Source organism: Sinohyriopsis cumingii, chromosome 14 (genome assembly GCF_028554795.1).
Source record: "Sinohyriopsis cumingii isolate HCF-2022 chromosome 14, ASM2855479v2, whole genome shotgun sequence".
NCBI classification, from domain to species: domain Eukaryota; kingdom Metazoa; phylum Mollusca; class Bivalvia; order Unionida; family Unionidae; genus Sinohyriopsis; species Sinohyriopsis cumingii.
In genome coordinates, this window is record NC_142974.1 from 103,156,118 (window position 1) to 103,179,355 (window position 23,238).

General features: G+C 34.9%; 1 long non-coding RNA gene across 1 annotated transcript in view; it reads left to right on the forward strand.

The window, feature by feature from the left end:
* LOC149784520 (uncharacterized) overlaps positions 1 to 8,817 on the forward strand; it is a 168,224-nt gene extending 159,407 nt beyond the window's left edge. The window contains exon 3 of the long non-coding RNA XR_016414151.1: positions 8,758 to 8,817. This is a non-coding gene — a long non-coding RNA (uncharacterized LOC149784520). The remainder of the gene's footprint in view (positions 1 to 8,757) is intronic.
* The last annotated feature ends 14,421 nt before the right edge of the window (positions 8,818 to 23,238 follow it).

Sequence of the window (23,238 nt, forward strand, 5' to 3'; positions counted from 1 at the left end):
GAGAGCTAAAGAAAAATGAATCGTGTGGACATGACAAAATGTATGCAGAGCATTTAATGTTTGACTGTCAATCTATTAGTTATATTTTGTGCAAAGTGTATAATAGCATAATTTCCTTGGAAACCTATCCATGTCTACTTCAAAACTGTAAATGTTATACCTGTATTTAAAGGTGTGAAAAAAGACAGACTAGATATGAATACCTATAGAGATATCTCAATCGTTCCAGTTTTTCAAAAAGTATTTGAAAAATATATTGTTGTAAAGGCTAATTCTTTTTAGTGAAAGGATCAATTTCCCTCATCCTTTACAACAGGGATTTCGAAGCGAGTGCAGTGGCATCACTGCAGCCTTTGTTATAAAAGAGGGAATAGCCCATTATTTAGAAGGCCAGTCAAACGTTTATGCTGCATTCCTGGATAATGCGAAGGCCTTTAATACGGTATGGCATGATGGCCTCTTTTATTAGCTATTCTATCTCGAAGTTAAAGAACAACTGTGGATATTGATTAAAAATTCTTTTCGAGAAGTTAAGGCCCTTGTTCTGCTTAACGGGCATCACTCGAAACCATACTCAGTCACTCAAGGGGTAGGACAAGGAAGAACGCTATCAGCATGGCTATTCTTAGTCATGATAAATGACCTAATATCCTTGCTGGAGTCAACAAAATCTGGAATACAAGTTGGTACCTTAAGTATCCCCTGTGTTTTACTAGCGGATGACACGTCCTTGCTATCTTCGTTATTTAATGGTATGTCATATTTTCGAAGAAATAATCATGCAAAAATATAAGTTCATGCTCGGAGATAATTGGACTTCTATAGTCTCTTCTAGAACCTATGCTGGGGTTACTCTCTCCACAGATCTTTCTAATACTGCTGCAGTGAAAAATGCTTGTTATAAAGGAAGATCAGTATATTATTCCCTTGTTGGGACTGGCATTGGAAAGGATGGAATGAGTCAAATTAATAGTACTAAAATATGGTCAAATATAGTACTACCTGTAATGACATGTGGATGCGAATTATGGTCCAACTTGAGCCAGTCACAGGTATATGATCTAGAAGTATGTCAAAGAAAAGGTGCAAGAAGAATTATATGGCTTCATCAGCGCTCTTCTACAGAATCAACAATTAGCAGTCTTGGACTGTAGTCAGCTGAGGGATATGTAGATCAAATCAAACTAGGTTAATTCAATAAAATCTGCAGAGCTAATGGTTCACTAGCATGGAAAATAATATTCAACAGAAGAATTCTTGACTTCCTGATGCACGAGAGCGAGAGCGTAGGTTTTGTTAAAGATATATATCGTGTTCTTTTCAAATACCAGCTTGGCGTTTTTTTTCTCCACCTGTACGTGAATACCCTATATTCTGTCCCGAAACCAGTCTGGAGAAGGAATATTGAAACGTCAATTTACTGCTGCGAAGAATCATTGTGGAGATCTAAACTTAAAATGAGACCTGAACTTTTATATTATGCAAGTGTCCATACTAGTCTTCAACCACTTGCTGCCTGGAAGCTTGGTAAATGTTTTCATAATAAAACTTGGACTTTCGCTAACATTGCCTATTTAACATTGTTTTCAATTTCAACAGAGAATGGATATAACTGTAAAGTCTGCAAGAGATTGACTACAGATACAGCCAAGCATATGTTACTATACTGCCAAGCCCTAAACGACGAACTTAATACCATGTTTGAAAAAATAATAGGTGAAATAGACATTATAGATTCGCACTGGCTTTTATGTCAGGACAATGACTCATTACTTTATGTCCTTTTAGGCAAGAGAGTGGACATCTTTGATTCTTCTATGGATGATCAATCATGGCAGGCATTCATGTGTGTGGTGCCTGATGGAATAGACACAATGTACAGAAGAACAAATGAACTTGAAAACGATATATGATAATATGCTTGTTCAGTAAATCAGGGAAATGGACCCATTTCATTTCTATCTTATAAATTATCTACATGTGTTCTAAGTGAGAGAGAACATGATAATCCATTTAAGTCGTTACAGTCGATGGTAAATAATTCCAATTCCTTTATTATTATGTGTTTAGATATTGCGTTTTCTTTACGTTTCTTCATATATATATATATATATATATATATATATATATATATATATATATATATATATATATATATATATATATATATTATGTGTATATATATGTATATGCATATATATGCATATGTGTATATGTGTGTATATATGTATATGTGTGTTTATGTGTATGTATATGTGTGCATATATATATATATATGTGTGTTTATGTATGTATATATGTATGAATATATGCATGTGTGTATATATATATATATATATATATATATATATATATATATATATATATATATATATATATATATATATGTGTATGTGTGTGTGTGTATATATATATATATATATATATATATATATATATATATATATATAGTGTACTGTAAGTCCATTAATGTCAAGTTATGTTCCTATCTTTTCTGTATTAACGAAACATTAACTAAAAGAAATCTCTTCTGAAGAAGAAATAAAGTCATACATACATAGATACATACATACTCACATACATACATACATACGCACGCACGCAGACAAACACACACACATACATACATGTATGCATGCATACATACATACATACATATCGAGGACTCGAATATGGAATCTAGTAGAGGCATATATTTTAAGAATCCTTTTGTGAAAAGTGATATAGTTTCTGCTAGAAAATTTAAAGATTAAACGTTGTCTTATCGAGGATTGTATTGTAGGATGAAATTTCTCACTTTCGCAGTGCAAGAGAGGACGCACGCGTTTACAATAATTTTTTGTATTATCAGTTTAAACTAAGGACACATATAACCATTGATCTCAAGGATAGCAAGTGCAGGCAATGGAAAGTCCTGAACAATAGAGATTTCCATTATCTTGCAAAATGAAAACAAAGAAAACATTACTGTGTAGTGCCCGGAAACTGTCGTTCTTTGAGGGTCAGTTCTCTCAGACGTAATCGTGTTTTGTTTGATTCATGCCAGACAGATACCTAGCTCATTCTAAAACCAATCAATGACCGCACAATGAAAATCCATTTTATCAACGTTACAGTCTGGTAGTCCCATACAATTCAAAAATGTGTTAAACAAAAGCACATGATGCAGTTCATTAGTAAACCTGTGTACCAAGCCATATATTGTTTTTCTGTACGTGTGGATAAATTTTCACTATCTATAAAATTCTTTGCAAGACGTCAACCTTTTTCACAAAATCTAAAATCATTGAAGTTATAAAATCTCATTCATATTTATTTTTGTTTGTCTTCCCAATATTATTAAGAGCTTTTCTATTTAGAGTTGTATTAGTTTTGTATGTGTATTACATTTACAACGCACTCTCTTACACTAATGGTCTATATATTTAAATCGACAGATGCCCAGACTAAGTTTTAAAATATGTAGATTATGCACAGTGGTACATGTTTAAAATCAAGCAAATCATTAACTCTTCACATAATCAAAATGCTGTCATCCTTGTGTACGTAATATATGTATGGTTAATGGTCACTTCAGACACCAAAGTGACAGCTTGATTGTTCCATACATTTGCCAAGAAGTACATAATAGCGTACATGAAACTTTAACCATTAGGAAAGCTTCTACACCATTCAGTTCCACTTAATATGAAACCAATATATTATTCATAAAATCACGGCCTGATTTTGTTTATAATATTATTCCTTTCAATCATATTTGGATTGTATTGTTTTTCCTCATATTTGCTGTGAATGGCAAATTTGTCAAAGAATTGAAAACTAACACATTTTATTAACATATGTTTCTGATATTTGTCTAACATATACAGACTCAAGAAACGCTATCTGATATGGAGACAAAAATGTCGAAAAATGTTCACAACTGGTGTGTGTGTGTGTGTGTGTGTGTGTGATTTTGATTTTTAACGTAGCTTTAACAATTTTTCAGTCATATCGCTACGATATCTGCAATGTGGCAGTTTATAGTGATGTCTAGCACTGGGGCATCATGCTGCAGACATGTAGCATGATGTCCCACCCAGTCACATTATCCTGACACTGGGCCGACCAGTCCTAACACTAACCTCTTAATGCTGAGCGCCAAGCGAGGCAGCTATTAGTACCATTTTTGTAAGTCTTTGGTATGACTCGGCTGGGGATCGAACCCACGACCTCTCGCATCTGAGGCGGACGCTCTAACCACTAGGCCACCGGAGCGGTATATTCACAATTGGTCAATTTGGGTAAGAGTGTGCAACTTTCTTAATTTAGTCTTTAAAGATCGCGACTAATTTTAAATTCCAAAGATCTCTATGCGTTAAATCTTTCAAGTTATCTGATACGTTTGCTAGATAGAATGATAATGAAACTATGCTGATAATTATTGCGACAAGGTAATTATACAATAATAAGGTTATTTTGCTAAAGGTTATTTTAAAAAAAACAATAAAAAATATTAAAGGAAACTGTATGTATTTTCCAACTTATGTTATTATTTCACTTCTTTAAAAAGGTAGAAAATATTGATGCCAATTTTCTGCTGGTGGTTTACGTACTATTTAAGTAAACAATACACTGGTGTCAGAAGATACAGGGAGTGGAATAAAACAAGGCTGTTCAGTCGGTCATAAAATTTAAAAAAAAGCATTATATATGGTTTGATAAGTTTCTTTATTTTGTGCTCAAAAACTCATTTGACAAATTATATGGGAAAATATGCAAGTTTTAATAATCGTAACAATAATGTTACTTTTTTATGATCATAAAATTGAAAGACGTTTTGCAAATAAATTTTCCTGACAATATGAACATATATTTTAATTCATATTCGTAATAGTGTATGTGTTTTCAGGAATCGTCTCGCTGACGCGCCTAATAACAATAATTTCTTGCTTCGGATGCATTATTAATTATAATTGTATTGACTTGTATCACTTTGCATTACCGTTTCCTGTCTGTCCGTATGTTCGACCATCGGTACGACTTGTAATACCTGCTGTCTGGAGAAAAGCAATACAGTTATCACAAAAGCATTTATTATTTTATAACAGTGTCTTCAGGTAATAACAAGTTCCACTCGATCACTCGCCTTTCTTCAAGATAAAGGCCAATGAGATCCGTTTGTATAACAGTATATACAGACCACACCCAGTTCCACATGATCACTGTGTTCATAATATCCGCGAGTTCAATATATTTTTAAAACAGTGCGTTTTTATCTTGTGAGCTTTCAAGATTAATGGAATTTATGAGAAAAGTATCTACTAGGGGAATAACTTTGTATTTTCTGATATAGACTTTCTACCAAAGTTTGAAATTTGTCGTTGTTGTTGTGGGATTTAACGCTATTTGTCAGCACAAGATAGGCTATGTATGGCAGCCAGTATTAATGGTGGAGGAAGAACCCGGAATAACCCCGGGAAAAACCACCAACCCACGAGAAGCTACTGGCAAGCTTTCTCACATACACACATTGGCCGAGTCCTAGACTCGAACCCACGCAGACAGAGATGAGATGGCAGTGATCCGTAACGGAGAGCGCTTTAGAACACTCGGACACTAAGGGCCCCCTTTGATATTGTTTGAGATGTTAATCCGATCAGAGGCACACACGATTTATAAATACATTCTTCAGAACCTGCAAGGTGATTTCGACGAGCGTGAGCAATAGAAATCCACTAAAAGTAAACAATGAGGCAAATCTATAGAGGGAGCAGATAATATGTTTGCGATTTACGTTTCGTCTTGGTGTCCTACCGTCTGTATGTCCGTCCTACAGTTCCTTATTCACACCATTTATTTTGCCGTTAAGGTGGCGCTCTACAGTTTCAAATTTTGCATAGGATTAGGATTTTAAAGAAAAAGAATTTCCCCGGCTTTCCTCACTGGTTATACTGGCTATTTAAAAAAGACCTTGTATATCTTAGGTATAATGCAAAGAACCTTTAATTCCCTTTATTTTGGTGTATGATTGATGGGTGTACTATGGGTTATAGAGTATACAGCTTGGCCTTAATTCAGATGTGCACCTTTCAAAAAAGTGCTAGCTCTACTTGGTCATTTTCACTTCCTGAACTTCAGAGGTAAATTGTATAAAAAAAAGTGCCGATAACGTTTTTTTACATTGTATATATTTGGTAATTCATTCATTACACGTTCAGAAGCTGGTATTGTCTAGTCTGGCCAAATTCATTTTCCCTATTTTAATAGCTGCTATGTATAGTGTACTTTAGGCTAATTCAGGCTGATTTTTTAACACAAGGGAGCAGTCATTTTAGTTAGCAGTGTGCTTAGATCATGTAAAATTTCCAAAAGTACAATATCCAAAAGAAATATCATTCACATTACATTGATGTAGCATAGAGGTATGCCAACATTCTCTCCATTGTGCATGTTTTAAATGCGAACTACTTCACCCTACATACGTCACTATCTCAAAAGTACATATTATCTGGTGAGCGCCCCCTAAAGCATGAGTTATTTAAATATTCAAACGATCTGTACAATTATAAACGTAAGGTGTTTATCATTTAAGTCTGAATAAGGTGAATATTAAAACATTCCGTCCAGGGATATACATAAGATGTTTAATATGAATAAGATTGCAGATAACACACATATTCAAGTCACACACACACACACACACACACACATTCTGCCGTGAATTTTATTGAGGGATGGAAGCAAACCATTACTGTCAGATACACTGCTTGATTCCTTAGACGTCACATCTTTGTATTCTAACATACCACACAATGAAGGGATACAGGCGTGTAGAGAAGCATGGGAAACTAAAACTGTAGACAATCCACCCACACACTTCCTAGTCCAACTCCTGCAGCTTGTCCTAAAACTTAATAACTTTGAAATTAATGAAGAAAACTTCCTCCAAATTAATGGAACCGCAATGGGTACAAACATGGCTCCTTCGTATGCTAATATTTTTATGGGAAAACTGGAGGGTCAACTTTTAGCATCGGTTGAACTTAAACCATATATAAATGATATAGAAATGAAGTGGCAACATGCAAGATAAAGTCTGGATGATTTCATATCAAAGGCAAACAACTTCCATCCCTCAATAAAATTCACGGCTGAAATATCCAACTCAAACCACGTTTTCCAGGACACGACAACCAGACTGGTAGAAAACAAACTCCATACAGACATCTACTCCAAATCAACCGACAAACACCAGTATCTCCTCCCAAGCAGCTGTCATCCAAAACACTGCATTAGGAACATCCCATATAGGTGGCCGGGTCCAGTTTCGTAATGTGGCCTCTGGCAAATTTCTTAACTTAAGGCTATGGTGTGACTTTTTCAGCTATTATTGTTTGCTATTTATAGATATGGATATATTTTTGAACTAGATGTTTCGGGCTTGTGTTGTTCTTGAAATTGATGTCAGGCATGTACACCTTCCATAGTAGCTCTGCAGTATGTTGATAGTGAAATACCAATAGTCGGCGAGGTAGAAGAGTTAGCCTCCCATATCAGTAGACACGTGGGTTCAAGGCAAGTAGAATATCTCAAAAACGGTTTGAATGACAACGATTCTTTAATTGCATCAAACTATTTAGTAGACCATGTTTTTAAAAAAACTTCATCCAGGGAAAGGGCTTGCGTTTGCACTGTGAGCACCACATACTGTCAAAAATGGCATTTGGATGTGAAAAATGCATGCATAAAATAAGGGTTGGGGTGCATAAACCTCTTCTGCTACGAACTGCCATTGACTTTTCTGGTCAAGTGAATACTATTCTTATGCTTTGTTTTAATATAGGTATCTAAAATTATGGACCTTTTTGACCTCACTTGTGTATTTGATTTCTTATGACTTTTTTATACTAGGTCGCTGATTGCGGCATTAAATTTGTACATAAAAACTGGTCCCTGCCCCCTTAAGGCAAAATGATAAATTTTGTATGGTGCAGTCAGCCACATCTACTATACTTTTCTGTTTCTTTGTGTATATTAAAATAATTTTTATGCATTAGCTTCATTATATTTCCTTCCTTTTTCCATATAACACTTAGTGTTGTATGTAATGCTCTTTGGAGATGGAGGTAACTGTGTTTTGTACCTCGGTGTGAGAGCTGTTTACATCAGGACAAAGTAGCATATTTTGGACTCAGCTTACTAAATATGGGAACAAAATGGTAACTATAATGTATTGTCTTGCACTTTATGTAGCTTTCAAGGTTTGCACCCCCATTTTTATGAATATTATTCACATTTCAATGCAGACACACATACACAATTGCATAACATGTCAACATGTATTTTTAAAAGTAATTTAACTCCACAGGAGCAGATAGAATTCAGAGGAATCATACATAAACATACCGTTGTGAATATTGAATGTCACCAGTGGAACGGTCTTAGAAATAGTGATGCATATGGCATATTACTTGCTATATTTTGCTGAGAAGAATGAAAGTTTTAGCACACCAACATAGTTTATACCTTCATGACCCCATTCTGAAGTTGACATAAGAGATTCATATCTCACATTTGGATGATAATAGGAAATGTTTCAGTGTTATGTATATATCTTGAAATTTCTAGGTTCAGTTAACAAAGGGGGAAAAGTTTAAAATTAAGTGGCAGTTTCATGCATTTGACATTACACATACAGTTTCTCCTCTGAAATTCTAATGTTTTCACTGAATGTTAAAGGTACATCAATATCACTTGTTTCGTTTGTTTTTGCAGGTCTCAGTTTGCATGGTAAAAGATTAGAATTAATCGGTTAGTGATGCTGAAAGAAACAATTGTTTCAATCTCATCCTTATACCCATTCTGATCTAAGTGCACAAGAGAGTGACTTTGACGGACAGATTTGGCTTCTGCAGGAGTCGTTTTATGGTACGTGCTTATTAAAAGCCAAGCCGGTGATATGCTTTTTACCTTTAACTGGATTTTCCACTATAAATATTTGTTCTATACCATATCTTATTATTTACTATGATTTTGTAAACTCCAGAAAGCATTAAAGTCAGTTGTAAGTAAATTGGTGTCTGATAAGAAATTTCTGTTAAATTGTATTGAGTAATTTTTATATGCATGGTCAATTTCATAGGCTATGTATCAATGAATTTATTTGATATGTCACCTTGTACGTTTCAGCGTCACACACATCAGTATATCAATAGTCCAGCATTGTCTAATGTTAAGTGATTAAACTTTGACTTCTCCAGACTAGCTAGACTTGAGTTGCGATACCCCCCCCCCCCGCAACACACACCGACACAACACTGATGCTGCTATTAGCATCTCCAGAATGATAATGAAAGGTTAGGAACTGTTCCTTTTATATCAGTCTAAAAGTACTTCTAAACCACATGATTTTTTACATGTGTGATTTCTTTAAGTTTGCTAGAAGAGTTTATATAAACTTTTCACATCTGTCACTGACTACTAACATAGCATTTCTGTCATTCCCTCCTAAAATTTATAACTTCCAGATCTCTTCTTTACATTCATGAAATATTGTAAAGGAAATTTGATTCTGTACTGATGCTATGGTGGTAAACAAAGGCCAAATGCACTGTAGGTTGCAAACAATCTGAAATCTTTCAAGAAATGCAGTCAGTCATAATTCACAATTCTGCTATGAACTGCAATTGACTTCTCTGGTCAAGTGAATACTATTCTTATGCTTTGTTTTAATATAGGTATCTAAAAATATGGACCTTTTTGACCTCACTTGTGTATTTGATTATTTATGATTTTTTAAATACTAGGTCGCTGATTGCGGCATTAAATTTGTACATAAAAACTGGCCCCTGCCCCCATAGTCAGGCACTGAGGATACGCAGACTTTGCTCCGACGATGACACATTCCTAAAAAGGTCTGAAGAGCTATCTAAACATTTAATTTACAAAGGCTACGACAAAGACATGATTACGGACGCAACCCAAAGGGCTAAACAACCAAACCGCGATGACCTACTAAACTATGGAAAGAAGGAAAAGGCTGATAGGATACCATTTATCCTGACCTACCATCCAGACAACCCCAAAGTAGGTAAAATCATTGGGAAACACTGGCGCATCGTGGAGTCGTCGGACCCACTAAAGTTAATCCTCCCTAACAAACATGTAGTGTGTGTGTGTGTGTGTGTGTGATTTGGATTTTTAACGTAGCTTTAACAGTTTTTCAGTTATATCGCTACGATGTCTGCAGAGTGACAGTTTATAGTGATATCTAGCACTTGGGCATCATGCCGTATACATGTAGCATCATGTCCCACCCATTCATTATCCTGATACCAGGCCGACCAGTCCTAACACTAACCTCTTAATGCTGACCGCCAAGCGAGGTAGCTGTTAGTACCATTTTTGTAAGTCTTTGTTATGAGTCGGCCGGGGATGGAACCCACAACCTCTCGCATCCGAGGCGGACGCTCTAACCACAACCTGTAGTCGCCTACCGGAGACCAAACAACCTCAATGACATCCTAGTTAGGGCGAAGCTAACGCCAATCACTAATCAAGACCACCCTAGTCAATCTGGCCCCTGTGGCGATAAAAGGTGCAAAAGCTGTCGACATATTAAGGAGACCAGAATATTTTCTAGCACAGAGACTAGAGAAAAATTGAGCATACATGGTCCAAACAAAACGTGCAAAACAGAGAATGTAATTTATCTCATCACATGTAAGATCTGTAGCCTTCAATATGTCGGAGAAACTGGAAAGCTACAAAAAAAGGATCAACCTTCATATATCTGATTGGATGACTAAGAAGATGAAGCCCGGTCGCAGAACACTTTTCCTCCCCTGGCCACACTTTCAGTTACATAACACTTATTGCAATTGCTCACAACCCCAATTGGAGTCCCCAAACCAGGAAGGAAAAGGAATCTTACTGGAAACGCCGTCTTAAAACATTGAAACCAAGCGGTTTAAACCAAAAAGACTAGATAAAGAAAGCCATGAACAAATCCTATTATGTTTTGCAGCCGGTACATTTTATTTTAAATAATTCTCTAAATTGGCCTAATAGCCTATGACTACCTTAACAATGAAATATCCGAGATATAATCTGCGCTTACATAAATTTATATAAAATAACAGATGTCATTATGGCTTATCAATTTTCGGGTCAATACAAATATTTTCCAGTATCAGCAGCAAGCTGAATTAAACTAGTTGACACATAACAGAGTTAAACGGCTGAATTCCTGTAGAATCAGCCATGTAAAGTTTCGCAAATATAAAAGTTTTTTCTGTTTTATTTGTTTGTCTTGTCTATGTTTTGTATTTGCCTTTGAAAAAGACTAATTAAAGCGCTCAGCCTAGCTATATACTTGTTTCGCAATGTTCGTGCGAACAATTTCTTACTGATCCATTACAGAGTCGAAAACGCTTAGGCAAGCTAGATACTAGTTTCGCACTGTTCGTTGTCAGTTTATTGCATTTATCTTAATCAATCCCTGACACACGTGATCCCTTGCTGGGCCCAGTGTACTTGAAAGGATTGTTATTCGCGATATGATTTGTATTCTTTATATTTTTCTTACAATTTACATCCGAAGTCCTGGAAGTGAACTTGACCAAGCGGAGCTAGCGGGTTTTTTATATAGGCCAATCAGTATGCCCTATAACCCAAATTAGACTGGTCAATCATACACCAGAATTAATCGTTCTTTGAGCAATACTTAAGATACAAAAGGTCTTTGTAATAGCCAGTATAACCAGCTAAGAAAACCTAGGAAATTCGTTTTCCTTATAAATCTAATCCTGTGTAAAGTACAAAATTGTAGCCTGGCAACTAAAACGACAAAGAATGTGAACCATAGTAACGAATGTGTCGTCTTAAAGACCATGCCTTTAATTTAGAAATGCTTTCCTTGTCTGATATTTAGCAGACCAATGTAGCAGTGAGAGACATTAGTCCGAAATATAACTCTCTATAATACACTTCATACTGATTTTATGGTAATTGTGTTTTAATTTTATCGACATTTTCCTACATATAAATAGGATTTACCATCAAACACGTTTCTTCTCACCACGTTTTGACAGAACGCGAATATTCTTGGTCTTCAATGTTGTTTCGATAAGAATTTACTGAATAATTTACCATTTGTCAACAGTCTAAGAAAACTATATATTTGTTACTTTCTCCTGATATATCGATATATTTGTATGAAAGTTGTTGTTGTGGGCTTAACTCCAGGCTTCACCACACGATAAGCTACAGGCAAGCATTCTCACATACCCACATTGGTCTATCCCGAGTATCGAAACCACTTGCATACAGGTGAGATGGCAGTAATCGGCAACCACGCGGGGTACATCCATTTATATTAAAGAACATAAAGCATTACTTTAGAATTCGATTTAAAAATGTTTAGTTCATCGATAAATAAGGCAATGTACAAAGGTAGCAAATAGCTGATCGAATTAACCTACGACGCTGACTTGATCTCTATTTAACTTTTGACACTACATTACAAATATTATTCGGTTAGTTAGGAACACTTACCACGGAACAACGGTGGTTCTTGTTCAGAGACATTTCACATTTTCCAATATTACACACGTTTACTAACACCCATTGCCATCACTAACAACGGCATGACGATATATAAGGGAAAGCGCAATGACCAAGGCATCCAAGTGTATTTTAATGTCATTCTTTATACTATTATTGCATTTCGTATTGAGTAACGTTGGCATTTTTGCCATATATAACATCTATATATATATATATATATATATATATATATATATATATATATATATATATATATATATATAACATAACCTTGCACTTGAGATCATTTTATTATAAAATTTAAGAAATACATTGAATACTTTAATTCCTTTGCCAGTATCTAATCAGTCATCCTTGTTGTACATTGCAATAAGCACTCGTGTTCAGTCTTCATTGTTATGCATACAATTTTGCATGACATTATATCCTTTATTCAAATACATATAGGTTACAAAAGAGACAACTTCATTCAGCCATGAGATTCGTTGTGTCAATGTATTACCCATCTCATCTATACTACACAGTTCTATGATAGTGGTAGTTCTGTTGACTCAAACTGTGCAGACGGTTTCAGGTTATGTTATCAGCACCTTGTCAAACAGATTATGTGATATATTATCCATCAGCATCGTAACCACAGTCATTCACACTTCAGGATAGAAAGCATGTGTGTTTGATAACAAATTTGAAGCATTTACAGAGAGAGAGAGAGAGAGAGAGAGAGAGAGAGAGCATTTACAAAGATAAACTTTACTATTAATGAATAATTTATTTGATTGCCTAATAATCCTATGTTCGGATACAAGCTTACGTAATTGATGATCATCTTTGTATATAAAAAATGCATAGGTATGTGAAGTAGAAAAATTGCAAGGTCTTAAATGAGAAAAAAAAACGAATTCATTTTTTTTTTATTTGAGTAAACTTGGAGATATTGAAACCACACATAGTTGTGTTTTCACCAAGTCGTTATTTTTTAATGTCTCTACGTCTTTCAGATATAATCTTTATGTATCGTTTTCATATTTTAGAAACAGATTCACGTTCATACAGATGCTTAAACATACAATTAGCGTTTCCTTTTCGATATACTAAATGTAGTCAACTTCCACTTTTTAATGGTTTGGTATGGTGATTTGCGGCACAATAGCACATGTATGTTTTTTTTTTACTACCGTGGCAACTGGTGGAACATACTCTACCCAAGGACAAACAACGGTAGCTGACTTAGGCTTGTCTGATGGTAGGATTCAAACCGGAACCATTTCGTCATGAGTCCGGCACGCTAATCACTGCTCCACAGCGTCTCCACATTTTTAATTGGAGATCAATGGATCATTATACAGACGTTTGTTAGAATTAGACTCTATTTTTGTTGAATATGTGTCAAAATGGTTCAAAATTTAAAAAATTCTTAAATATCCTATAAGATCTCACTTTTGAGACTTTAAAGCACTAGAGTGCAAAATGTTTATATATTTATCTCGTAGGAAATCAGCAACAGGGAAATGGGTTAGAAAATAATTAATTCCTGTGTCCTAAATCACACACAAAATTATAATAAAAGAAAGCCATTTAACAATGCATATACCATCAGCAGGATAACATAATATTACACAATAATTTTGAAATTTCACTAATATTTTCCCGTAGCAAGTCTAGCTCAAAAATATGACATCTTTAAATTTTATTTTAAAAATATTCGTAGGAAATTTAACGGTCTCTCCAAATAACACATACAGTAGGATTGTTTGTCTCCACAAAAAAAACAAACACATTTACGTACAAAATCAGTGGTGATCTGTGTTGTGGTGATATACATATATGACGCAGTACAAAACAATATCACAACGATCCTAAAGTGATTTCACGTAAATTGTCAGATATATCAACAAAGATCTTTCTTACATGTCAATGCCATTGTCACATGAACAAGTCTTAATAATCGAACAAAGAAGATTGATTTCAATTGTATTTAGGCCGTATACCTCCCCAATTTGTCAGTTAGGTGTATGAAAAGATTCCTGTGAGACCTGCTTTTATAAGATTATTCGTACTGTTACCTATCCTAGTTTTGAACCATAGCATGAGTTTGAATCATGGCTTCAATTGTCTATGTGGTTAGAGCGTCCGCCTCGAATGCTTGAGGTCACGGGTAGGACCCCTGGCCGAGTCATACAAAAGACTTTAAAAAATGGTAATATTAGCTGCCGCGTTCGGCACTCAGTATTAAGAGGTTCGTGTTAGGACTGGTCGGTCTATTGTCAGGATAATGTTACTGAGTGGGACATGATACTGCATGTCCGCGGCATGATGCCCCAGTGCTAGATATCACTATAAAATGGCCACACTGCAGACATTGTAGCGAATATAACTGGAAAATTGTTAACGCTACGTTAAAAATGCAATCACACACACACACACACCGAATCATTTTCCATGCAAACATTTTCTCATTAAATAACGGCCTTCTTGTAAATGGAATGTTACAAAATATGTCTTCAAAAGTTTGATTATTGTGTGTAATTGCGGTAACTGATCCTGTTGGCGAATACTCAGTTTTCAAAGCTGTATTGTTGTGACGCTAATAATGTGGAAATTACACTCAATTTTAACCTACTCGTATAGTTCACTTTCTGGGTCACTTACAGTCGACAGTTGGCAGCTTAAGGTTTCTCGTGAAGGTGTTTTGTATCGCTCAGGCTATTGTAAAGGGGGAGCAAAGAAATTACTAAACAGTTTTTGCCAGGTCGCATTTTTTGTTCAAGACTAAACGAGTGGGAATGTTTATTACCATAAAGTAGCAAATTATGTCAGTTTGGGGTATCTCTAAATTCGTAATTAAGTTTGGAAGGAAAAACAGTGTAACATTACCTGATTAACACCACCGAACTTTCAGACAGATTGGTGTTGGTTTGATCATAACTTGTCATGTCTTCATGCGACTTTCTTCACAATAAGCAAACAAACCTGACAAAGTTTTCACAATAGAACTATGAATGGAAACAAATCTGTCAATCCAAGTTTTCATCATAGATCTATCGATGCAATAGATATGTCAATCAATGTCATCAAATCATTAAAGGAAGCAGGCATATATGTGTAAAAAAAAGGTACATTGATTCTATATATTTATCTATATATTAAAGTTATATGCAACTAATTTCCAAATTATGTTTGTAGTAATTCATGTCACTATAACACGATCTGTGACGAGTCACACAACCGTTAGCTTTTAGTACTAAGTATGGTATTAAGCGGACTGATAAAGTTCACTGAACAATACCAATGTTACATACGAAAGGCGGGTATTCAGTAACTTTAGATACGTGAAATATGAAGTCATCTTATGATCGCATTGAAGTATTACGTCACCTCAAATGATCGGCTAACCAAATCGCTTTTCCAAACCGTGAGAACGCTTCATCTATTTGTGGGAGACTAGGATGTCAATAAACGTCACGGATTGAAGTGATGCTATTTTACGTAATATTGGTACAATAAGATTGTAGTGCGACACTTAGTGTAAATTCATATGTACAAATGATGCGACATTTGCTATTAATATAAAACTGTATAGATGACACAAGCGAATTAGTTTTAGTTTTTTTGTGATCATAACAGAACTGTAAGAACTACTTCATCCCTAACTAACTTAGATGGTTGTCTTTAACAAATCATGCATACAATGAGCATTGATAATGGAAGAAACGAAAACGAGAAGGTAGAAAAAACATTTAAATTTTGTTTAGAAAACTTATCATTATAAGTCCCAAGAAAGAATTAGTGTTGTAATATATTTTGGGAATATTTTCTGCATTAGTAATAACAATATCAATACAGCGTATTTTACTTCTTCTTCTTCTTCTTATTATTATTATTATTAGTAGTAGTAGTAGTAGTATTACAGATGCTACTACTATTATGTCGCCTTGTTATAGAAATATTTTAAAGAGCGAATGAGTTCTACGTTTCTTCCCGAATTCTATATATCTTTAATATATGTTATCTCAGTTGTATTTCCTTTGCCAACATGTTCCTATAAGTGCACTTGTAATTTTCATGTTGGGACAGTCTCTCTTTCAGTGCTGCATGTAGACATAGAACAGACTCTCGTCTTTTAACACATGCATTGGAGTTAAACAGCAGATCTCTTTGTACTGTCTCTAGCGTTTGTTTATATTTGTCAACTTTTGACTTTACTCTCCAGCAATAATTCTGCGGCAGTAGTAAGCAACAATAAACAAATTTCTGGGTCGTAGAAGACCATGCCCTAGTTTAATAAACATGCCCTAGTTTAATAAACATGCCTTAAATTGTGGTATGTACTTAAAATATTTTATTGGTCAATTTTAACTCAGACTTTAATTGTATGCAGTCTGCATCTTAAAGTCGAGCAATCTCACTGACGGAAATCTAAGTTTTACTTAAATATGATAAATCAAAATTTCTTAAGTCTAGGCGTACATGTTAGGCACATTATGTAAATTAGTCTTTGGTTTGCTCGATTATGTATGAAAACACAAATAACATGTTTAAACATTCTGAGCGTGAAAGAGGTGAAATATCCATGGATTGGAAAAACAGTAATAAAACCGTTTCAAACGATTTTATTTACATCCTCTCTTGGTATTTTTCCAAGATACCAATGCTATTCATGTAACAGTATGAATGCTATCTACAGTCACGTGACCTCATTGACACCTCATGACGTCACGTCGTCATAGCCTTACCCACAGGTGTATAATACACGCAGCGCAGCAACTTTATGATACTCTCGCACAGTTGTTTTATTCACAAAAATGGCGAGTAACTCGGGATCTGCGACTACATACGAATGTATCAAAGGATCCAATCTTATGCAAATGTCAAGACTTCGTATTTTTTCCGGGAATGAGGTTAGTTATACCACTGAGCCGAATTAGTTTGTAGCTTCATATGAAAGCGTTAGGCTTTGATATGTTTATTTTCCCAGGTTCTTGGAAACGCACCTTGGATAAGATAATAATAGTGTGCAGCATCGTTATCCTTGGTAGTAAAGGACTAAAAACAAATGTCTCTGTCATAGAAGATCATGCCCCAGTTACATAAAGATGCCTTACACTGAGCCTATGTATACAATATTGTATTTGTCAAATTTAATTCAGGCTTGAATTTTATGCAGTCTTTATTTTACCATCAGATCTACATGTAAGGATTTAAACTTTTCCTAAGTTCTAGTAATCTGACTGAAATATAAGTTTGTCATAAATATGATAAATACATTGTCTTAAGAGCTACATTTTAAGACGATTAGTGAAATTATGGTCTTGATTTGCTCGATGTTATATAAATAAAGAGACGATTACATGTTTATAAGCTTTACACGTGAAAGAAGTGATAATTACATGGATGGGAAACACGGTAACAAATCTGTTTCACAAATTTTCCTCGCGTTCTCCTTTGGTTCTCTTTCAGAGTACCAATGTTATTCTTATAATAGTTTTATTTGGAGATCTGTATGTATATTTAAATATGATTGGAACCAGACCAATTGAATGTCTTAAGCCTAGTCTTAAAAATGAAGACAAAAGACCAATTGGACGTCTTCAGCCTAGACTTAAATATGAAGACAAAAGACCAATTGGACGTCTTCAGAATAGACTTAAACATGAAGACGAAGTAGTAAGACTAAGAAAAGATTCAAGTGCCATTTCGGCACAGTAAAGCGAACAATTACCTACAATAATGGATCATACTCATCCTAACCGCTCTTTGTAACCAAGATGTATTATCTGTGTAATATTAGCAGGAATCACAAACCTTACAAAGTCAGGGCAATATACAGATAGTACACCGTTTGCCAAGTGTAATGTTTGCTGAACAGAGGGCTTGAATACGAAGGCGAAGTCCCTCAGTTGCGCTCCACTGTTTCTCAGAATTTAAATACCTCATACACATGTCGCCTGCTTCAGTTTTACTTTTGCCGTGAAGTCTTTCAAATGTTGGGTGCTTGTTGTTTGATGTTTTACGGCAGAGCAACACAAGCAGGTTATTTAGTGCCGAGGCAGTCGGAGTAAAAGCCATGGCCCAAGGATACACCACGGTAACTGATACGGGCTGATCCGATAGTAGGATTCGAACCCGCGCCCTTGTGTGAAATAATTGTACGTTGTAGTCGTTAAGGTTTTCATTTAGTGTGAAATTACTTGTACTTTGTTGCCGTTAAGGTTTTCATTCACATTGAAATGCCTGTCCTTTATAGTCGTTAAGGTTTTTATTCACAGTGAAATACTTGTACATTGTAGTCGTTAAGTTTTCATTTAGTGTCAAATACTTGTACTTTGTAGTCGTTACGGTTTTCATTTAGTGTGAAATACTTGTAAATTGTAATTGTTAAGGTTTTCATTTAGGGAACGTCGAGTACATTGTATTCGTTAAGGTTTTGATTTGGAGTGAAATACTTGTACATTGTAAAAGTACTTGTATTTTGTATTTGTCATGGTTGTCATTTAGAGTGCAATAGGTGTGCTGTATTCGTTAAGGTTTTGATTTAGATTGAAATACTTGTATACTGTAGTCGTTAAAGTTTTAGTGTGAAATACTTGTATATTGTAGTCGTTAAATTTTAGTGTGAAATACTTGCACTCTGTAGTCGTTAAGGTTTTAAAGTGAAATACTTCTACATTGTTTTCGTTAATGTTATGTTAAAGTTTTCTAACAGATTCATTATTGTCTAAGTAAGGTTTTAGTGCGAAATACTTGTACACTGTAGTCGTTAAGGTTCATTTAGTGTGAAATACGTGTGCTGTATTTCATTAAAGTTTTCATTTAGTATGAACTACTTGTGCATTGTAATCGTTAAGGTTTTATTGTGAAATACTTGTACACTGTAGTTGTTAAGAATTTATTATAATCGTTAATGCTATGTTCAATTTTTCTAACACATTCTTTATTGTCTTAGTATGATGAAAATTATATGATGAAAAGTATTTGATGGTCTCCATTTCCATCACAGACATAACACCTTTTTATAAGAAGCTCTTCTCGCTCTGTCTTTCAAGGCTTTATTTATTTTAAAGCGATTCGGACGACACCGTTGTATTTTTACTTGTTTACATGTCAATAATGTCAGCCTGCCATTGGCCATCAAGGTAAATAACACAATTTATTTTTGTACAGGAGTGCTCTTGCACTGTGTAGATGGGTTGTTAAATTAGCCATTCTACTTGATAAGTTTTTGTCCATAATAAATTGTTCCCACGATTGACTGATAGTAATCTTAGCCTTTGGACATTCAGATTCATAGTATAGGTGTCTAATGTCCTGTATCTTGTCTTGATGTGCGAAATCCCAGAAATTAACCTTTAAAACGATACAAAGCATCGAGAAAATTCTTAAACATGAACAGTATGTCTCTAGGTTTTACCAGCAAGCCTACAAGAGGTCATCGTAAACGGTAGCAATTTTATTTCGGTGATATGCAACGTTCCGTTATTTCATATATAGGATTAATTTTTTATTTAGGTTAAATTTTGCCATTCAAAAGAATTAACCACTACCTTATGTAGGAAAACACCGTATGCTGTGTTAAATCAGTCTTTATTTTCCAGGAAATATTTCAGTTTGTTAAAAATCGTTTTAGCCTGATTCTGTAAATTGCACGAGCTCCGCTAACTGTGCTGTAAATTTAACGTTACACATCTGCTTATTTACTAACATCATCCAAAACATAGTTCCTTCCTTCTTCTACTGCACAGTTTTGATCAGCTTGCTGCCAGGGCTGGTGCTTTGAATTCTTGTTTCAATGTTATGATCGCTGAATTCAATCTATGTATCTGCATGTATTTTAGAACATTGCAGGATATCGTTTGGCTGGTTGAATCGATAAATTAAAATGTAAATGATATTGAATATTGTGCAACTTTGACTATACATTTAATCCATCCAATTTTTTACAGTATTGATATTTTTCTAAGGTGGTTTAAGAATGTCCATATTTATCCTACCGGCATCTGATGGACGTCACCAATCAAATTTGTCCATCAATATATATCATTACCGTATCTCGGGATTTTGATACTGTTCCTCTATTTCATCATGCTTTTCTCATTAGCAGAATTTCTAAAACAAGAAACAACAATGTCGATGTACATATACGTATTCTGGAGACGTATTGTGTGGGTAAGTTTCACTGTTAACAGTTGCCTAATCAAGGATATGAAACAATGGCCAGTTACAGAAATGAAGATTTGAATTTGTGCAAAGTTTCTAAGATAATTATGGTGTTTCCATCCACGTCTGGACATAAATATAATTTTCCAAAATGTAAAGCCATAAAATATTATGGTAAACTTTTTCATTTTTATCTCTGATCTAAACATCTTGATGCAGCCCATAATGCTCGTTTTAAACACTGATACAACCCAAACTATTTGTGACACAGAAAATAAACATAGCTATACTTGCAGAACGTGAAACTCATAAACATACGCGGAGTAGTACATGTGCAGTTTGACATCGTGGAAATTATACCATATAGGTGGTACTTTACAGTTTCGTATTTTGCATGGGGTTATCTTTTTAAAGAAAAAGAATTTCCACGACTTTCTTCACTTGGTGTACTGGCTACTTAACAAAGATCTTGTTTGTACGTCTTATCTATTTTTAAAAGAACGTTAGTTCACTTGAGTTTGGTGTGTGATTGATGAAATATTGGTTATATAATATACAGCTTGGTCTTACTCCAGCTATGGTATATGACTGATGGGTTTAGTTTGAGCTATAGAGTACAGAGATTGGTTTTACTCCAGCTATGGCATATGACTGATGGGTTTAGTTTGAGCTATAGAGTACAGAGATTGGTTTTACTCCAGCCTTGGTATATGACTGATGGGTTTAGTTTGAGCTATAGAATATACAGCTTGGTCTTACTCCAGCTATGGTATATGATTGATGGGTTTAGTTTGAGCTATAGAGTACAGATATTGGTTTTACTCCAGCTATGGCATATGACTGATGGGTTTAGTTTGAGCTATAGAGTACAGAGATTGGTTTTACTCCAGCCTTGGTATATGACTGATGGGTTTAGTTTGAGCTATAGAATATACAGCTTGGTCTTACTCCAGCTATGGTATATGATTGATGGGTTTAGTTTGAGCTATAGAGTACAGATATTGGTTTTACTCTAGCTATGGCATATGACTGATGGGTTTAGTTTGAGCTATAGAGTACAGAGATTGGTTTTACTCCAGCCTTGGTATATGACTGATGGGTTTAGTTTGAGCTATAGAGTACAGAGATTGGTTTTACTCCAGCTATGGCATATGACTGATGGGTTTAGTTTGAGCTATAGAGTACAGAGATTGGTTTTACTCCAGCCTTGGTATATGACTGATGGGTTTAGTTTGAGCTATAGAGTACAGAGATTGGTTTTACTCCAGCCTTGGTATATGACTGATGGGTTTAGTTTGAGCTATAGAGTACAGAGATTGGTTTTACTCCAGCTATGGTATATGATTGATGGGTTTAGTTTGAGCTAAAGAGTACAGAGATTGGTTTTACTCCAGCTATGGTATATGATTGATGGGTTTAGTTTGAGCTATAGAGTATAGATATTGGTTTTACTCAAGCTATGGTATATGATTGATGGGTTTAGTTTGAGCTATAGACTATATATATTGGTTTTACTCCAGCTATGGTATATGATTGATGGGTTTAGTTTGAGCTATATAATATACAGCTTGGTCTTACTCCAGCTATGGTATATGATTGATGGGTTTAGTCCGAGCTATAGAGTATACAGCTTGGTCTTACTCCAGCTATGATATATGATTGATGGGTTTAGTTTGAGCTATAGAGTATACAGATTGGTCTTACTCCAGCTATGGTATATGATTGATGGGTTTAGTTTCAGCTATAGAATATACAGCTTGGTCTTACTCCAGCTATGATATATGATTGATGGGTTTAGTTTGAGCTATAGTGTATAGATATTGGTTTTACTCCAGCTATGGTATATGATTGATGGGTTTAGTTTGAGTTATAGTGTATAGATATTGGTTTTACTCCAGCTATGGTATATGATTGATGGGTTTAGTTTGAGCTATAGAGTATAGATATTGGTTTTACTCCAGCTATGGTATATGATTGATGGGTTTAGTTTGAGCTATAGAGTATAGATATTGGTTTTACTCCAGCTATGGTATATGATTGATGGGTTTAGTTTGAGCTATAGAGTATAGATATTGGTTTTACTCCAGCCTTGGTATATGATTGATGGGTTTAGTTTGAGCTATAGTGTATAGATATTGGTTTTACTCCCGCTATGGTATATGATTGATGGGTTTAGATTGAGCTATAGAGTATACAGCTTGGTCTTACTCCAGCTATGGTATATGATTGATGGGTTTAGTTTGAGCTATACTGTATACAGATTGGTCTTACTTCAGACATGCATCTATAAGAAAGTGCTAGCTCCGCTTTGTCATTTTCACTTCCTCAGCTTCAGAGGTGTATTCTAAAACAAGCTATTAACCTCTTAAATAACCTCTTAAGTACAATTCCAATGGACAATTCAGCCTCAGTACATGAAATTAAGACGTATGCCAATATTGTATCCACTATACCTGTTGTGAATGTAAATAACCTCACCCTACACCTGTCACTGTCGCACAATATATATAGCTGTTTGACCTGCAAACCCCTTTA